This window comes from Megachile rotundata, chromosome 5, assembly GCF_050947335.1.
Source record: "Megachile rotundata isolate GNS110a chromosome 5, iyMegRotu1, whole genome shotgun sequence".
NCBI classification, from domain to species: domain Eukaryota; kingdom Metazoa; phylum Arthropoda; class Insecta; order Hymenoptera; family Megachilidae; genus Megachile; species Megachile rotundata.
In genome coordinates, this window is record NC_134987.1 from 4,626,719 (window position 1) to 4,632,718 (window position 6,000).

General features: G+C 28.8%; 1 long non-coding RNA gene across 1 annotated transcript; it reads left to right on the top strand.

Moving 5' to 3' along the window:
* The first annotated feature begins 4,756 nt into the window (after positions 1–4,756).
* Positions 4,757–5,769, top strand: LOC143264454 (uncharacterized). The gene is made up of 3 exons (XR_013038174.1): positions 4,757–5,044; positions 5,319–5,474; positions 5,578–5,769. It is a non-coding gene; the product is annotated as an uncharacterized LOC143264454 (long non-coding RNA).
* Positions 5,770–6,000: the final 231 nt, after the last annotated feature.

Genomic DNA, 6,000 nt, shown 5'->3' on the forward strand with positions numbered 1-6,000 from the left:
CTACTTTTTTCATTAAATGGTTAGGTTAGGTTAGAAAAAGAATTTGAAAAGAATTTCTCCCATTACCATTTTATTCACCTTATAAAATAACACACCAGATAATAATATAATGCAATAAACAATAAGAGTAACTAGAATACATATGATACTAATATAATGTAACGAGCACCAATAATAATTATAATTCATACAATAACATAACGCAACAAATAACATTTGTAACGCAATAAACGCTATAATTTACAATAAACTTATAAAAAAAAATGTAACACTCATTTCGTTCAACCTTGAACATTTTATTCAACCCATTGAAAATTGGGCGCGTTTAGTTTTATGTGTATGTGCATCATTCGTAACGAAAAGGTTAAATAAAACCATAAACTGGCTGAACAAGTGTGTGCAGGTAAATACGTATGTCGAACTGACCTCTCCAGCTGCTCCACAATAGTCGACAATAGTAATCATTAAATCATTCAGGAGGTTGATTGGCTTTGCGACATGGCTTGCCCTCAAATTAGACCATTCATGTTCACCTGATGAATCAATTTAATCTGATTACGAACTAGGTTGACAAAGATAGTGCAAGACCTTCAGGTCACCGATTACGTTGAGACTTTGGACACCGCTAAATTTTACTATTCTATTCACAGATGCACTTTGTTATTAGAAATTAGGTGTTCAGTAATTGTCGAGATATTTATAACTGCAGTTTCAATGTAAGTGGCGTGAAATTGGATCTTTTTTGTAATACATAAATAAACGATATTTCGGGTTGCAATGAATTTGTAATTATATTGTAGTATACGTATACATATATGTACATTTATTAGTAGTAGTTTATTTATGAGTAATTAGTTTCTATTTATTTGTTAGATGATCTATAATCATTTATTTGTTAGATGTTCTATGAGAATCTATTTATAACGAGTAATTCTATCAGTATTTATTTATTTATTAGTATTTTTATAGTAATTTTATCAGTATCTATTCATTTACAAGTAATTCTATTAGCACCTGCTCTATCATTTAATTTCAAGATTACAATCAGAACACAATTGATTCATCTACCATTTAAATATGGCGTCAGTTTGAGGGCGGGTGATTTTTTCCGAATACTTTTCAACCCTTCGTTAATGCATAATTTAAAATACGAAAATCGTTAAGAAACAAATTTGAACATTAATAATTAGTATTACAGAATATTGTGCCAGATGTAACCTGTTATGGCGGTTAATGTGTTAACAAGTTGAATGCCACGGAGAAAAAGGCCGTGTGAAGTATGACACAGTATAACTGCAATTATACGAGGGTCATTCAATAAGTAAAGAGACAAATGGCTATAACTCAAAAACGGTTTATTTCAATCTTTCAAAATTAAGGCTATTTTTCAACATAATCTCCCCGCACAGTTATGCACTTGTCCCATCTTCCTTGAAGCTTCCCAATTCCCTTGGCGAAGAATTCTTTCGATTTACCCCGAAGCCACTTTTGCACCGCTTCCTTAACTTCATTGTTAGCAAATCTTTTTTCACGTAGGGCGTCTTTGAGTGGTTCAAACAGGTAAAAATCAGATGGGGCGAGGTTGGGACTGTAGGCAGGATGAGGTAAGACCTCCCAACCCAATTCTTGAAGCTTATCACGGGTCAGCTGGACTATAAATCTAATGACTGAGCGCTGCTCTTCTAAAGTGCAATCTTCTAGTGGACTTGCCATGGTGAATTGAAAATTTTGAGGTTATGTTGACATAAAATGATGAAACAGCTGATCAGAGCATATCCCAAGGTTGCCAACTAACACTCCTGAAAAGATTGTACACATTCATTGAATAGTTTTAAAATTATAGAATTTGTCTCTTTACTTATTGAATGACCCTCGTATATTTAGAATACAATCGTTTCATATTTCAATTTAACAGAGTATGAAGTGGGACAGAGCTTTTATGCGATATCAAAATAAGGAACAATTGAGTTTTCCTTGCAAATATTAATAAAAATTGCAAGTGTAGAGATATTGAATCGAAATGAAAATTATTGTGCGCATACGTTACCGTTCAAAAGTTTAGACATTGTTGTACAGAATTTTAAAAGGAGTTACAGATTTTTTATTATAATTAATGATTCTTTAATATAATTATTTGAATTATAATTAAAAAATGCACTGTAAAGATTTGTATCTACATAGGTTATAAATGGCAACGATTAAAAAATAACAAAAGAACATAAGGTGAAGTGGGGTAAGTGCAGACTGGTTTTTGTAAAGTTGGTATTTGAGCGTAAGTATTTTCGGTCTGCTATGTATAATAAATACTTAACGTTGTCGATATCGAACGCTTTGCACAATTACTACTGTTTAATTAATATTAACTAGGACCTTAATTTTCCTTGTACATTTTGATTTTAACAGGAAATTGTTTAAAATGTCAACTACTCTGCACTTTTCCCGAAAATGAGGAAAGGGCGTAACTCGAAGTTAAAAACACTTTGAAACTTTATTTCATGTGCAATGAGGCAAGAGTAGAATTATTAACAAATCTGCTATAAAATGCTTTTTACTGCATTACGCAAGTACTCTATACAGTAAACAAGTACTCTTAGCTGAAATATAAAAGGGGATATAGTGAAACAAAACAAGGAAACAAACATACTAAATGAAATTTCGCTAGTACTGTAATAAAAATAACCTGTATATGCACTTGTCCCGTTTACGAAATTACCCCACTTCACCTTATTATTATTATATTATAAGCATATTGTAACTATTAATTTCTAATTTTAAAGTTATGGATGAAATATATTTCATGGTAACACAAACTGTAATTATATTTCGTCAGATAAATGAAAACTTACAATCAAATAAAATGGACAACCATTTCATGAAACAGTCCAAGGATTAGAAATCTAAAGTTTATATTTCTGTGGTATTTTATCGTCATTTTTTATAGTCTTTTAGAAAATATTCTGTGCTTTCAAGGTTGATGATTCAACAACAATTGCTTTTAAGATTGTCGTAAAAATGATAAATCCTTTCTTCTTGGTAATACATCATTGCTGGATTCATGATTTCAAGGAATACTGACGTAGAAGTTAAACAGATTGGTCACAGGAAAAAACTGCGAAACGAAATTGCATTATAGGGAAATTGAAATGGTAGAAAGCGGGAACGATTCGTTGTATTGCACTGTCATATCACTCACTGGTTATTTATTGTTAAATTAAAAATTGTTTTCATAACGTCAACTAAGGCAGGTAATTTTATTTCGAAATTTGTATTAGATCCTTAAATTACACTTTCGTATTATACATAAGGTATTTTTAATATTATTTTTAGTTTTAATCGAAGAATGAAGATAGAAAAGGCTATATTTAACGATAACAATTGTTCAATATAAAAAAGGGGTTTGTATGAAATTCACTGTGAATAGATGTGGATGGAAATGTGATTACAATTATTTATTACTTCTTATAAAAAAAAACTAAAGAACTAAAAATATATAAAATTAAATTTTATATATTTAGTCAATAAACAACATTCTGATTAGCTAAGAGCAATTTTTCCTCAAACATTTAATTAAGCTATTATTTATTTCTATTTTTCAATTACCGTAATATTTACTTAAATTTTAATTATAGATATTAATTTGAATTAATATATAATTAATAAATTGAAATCTTAATCTCCAACTTAAACAAAAATTGAATAAAATACAATCACTTTTATAATTGTAAAAAATTATATATTTTAAATGAATATGAATGTTTAAATGAATCTTATTTTGAATGAATATATAATCAATTAAATAAAATCTCACAACTTTGCTTCAAACAATATTTCTTGAAACATTAACGAATTTTGTAGGAGACACACGTCAGTGAATGACGCTATCATCGATATGAACGTAACAAACTGATTACACAATTGTCAGCTTATCAGTCACTGACGTTAAAAAAAATATTTGACCCTGTCATCATAAATATTGTAATTGAATCTGTTTCTTCAAAGGAAAGAAAACGGTTCGATAAGAAACGATTCGTCAAAAGTTTCTAAAAGATAAACATTAAGAAGAAAGAAAGCAATGGATCCTTTTTAGAAATTAAACTTAGCAGTTTTTAAATATGAACGTTTAAAATCTAATTATCATGTTTTAAGATTGTTTTACAAACAAATTTCGGATTTTCGCCAGTAATCATCAAAAGAAAATAATAATTTTTAATAATACATAAAAATTCCTAAAATTTTAACTTTTAATGTAGAGAAATTTTGCATATAAACATTATATTTCTACTCGACAGCATTTTTATTGTTGGCAAATAGCAACTGTAAAACTTTCTGGTTAAAAAGTTTGATGAAAGTTTTTGAAATTACTCCTTATTATTATTAATCTCTGTTGTCTCACTATATCTAAATATCACATGTATAACACTATTTTAGTTAAAAAATATTTATTTAAAATTGCTGTAGTAAATGTAGTTCAGCTTTCGAATCAGAAAGATAAAATTAATTTAGAAAAGATTAATATAATTTAGAATTATTACAGATTTTATTAAATATTTATTATCATATAATGAACCAACATGTGCAACTGAAAAATAGTAGTGAGAAAATATATATTAAATAAAAGTTTTCTTCAGTATCGAAATGTTTACATACGAGTGGTGATCTTTAATCGCCATTTTTCTCACAAAAATCTATTGTGCCCGGTACTGTAAGACTGAATTTTTTCACCACCTGGTAACAAAAAGCTGTTTCTCTCTTAATAACATAGTATATCCAACGTTAACATTCTGCTTGTTTACATTTTTCTGTATCTGAGAACATTTATGTGCTTGCTGGTTTATTTGAACGTTTAAGTCTTTCTCGTATCGTATAACGACGAATTAGAGCATTAACAGCGATATGTTTATATACACGACACACATACGTATTTCTATCAGTACGAAAGAGTAAGACGCTTTGAAAACATTCCATAAGAGGAATATTGATGAATGTACAGTCTGTGACAAGAAATAGCATAATTTGGAAATTTAATAATTTTGTAATTTTTTTGGTAAGAAATTTATGAACAGATTACATATTTTTTATTACTTTTATTTGTGCAAAGGAAAATATCGGACACACACTTGCATTAAGTAAAATTGATACATTTTTTTGTACATTTACAAAATTATAGTTCAAGATTACAGACGAAAAAAGCGTAAAAGAATGGTAGTATCTATTGATAGTAAATTTTACGATTACAGTAACAGTATTGTTGAATGAAGATATTACTTCATTCACCGATAACCAATCTGACTTACAAGATTCTGAAAATATGTTTTCAGCACCGGAAACTGATCACGATGCTGATAATAGTAGAGGACAAACTATTTCCGGCTATACATAGAGTACGATACATTGCCTCTGAAAACAATGCAGCATGGAAAATTATTCTTCGAAGATGGAGGCTTGATTAGGAATGAAAAGTAACTTTATTCATGGTACATACTTATTTATATGTAGTAGTAACGCTATTTATATCGCAGTGATATTATTTATATGTTATAAACACTAACATTTGTATGTAATATTTATATATAATAGAAACATGATATCTCGAAATTATAAACAAATATGAAATCTTCTATATTGCACCACGTAATCACCTTTATAAATTGGAAACATTAGAGTCTAGACGAATTTCAGGATAAATAGATGCTCATATATTTATTTACGTATGATAAGGTAAGTCGGTTTAATATTATAGACAATTTAAAACGCGATATCTTGAAAATATAGGTAAATAGGCTTCCGCCGATAAGATTATGTGATTAATTACATAATATACAATGTCTTTTAAATTACCCGATATTTCAAGTGAGCGTTATGAAATCTCTTTCTACTTACGAAAATTCAAAGAAATTTTGCTGTTTGTGCATACGTAAAGAATAACGGAGTGAAAGTTGATATAAAAAACTGAGACATATTGACAGTTGTTGGTTACAATGAAATTGGTTACAATGGTCA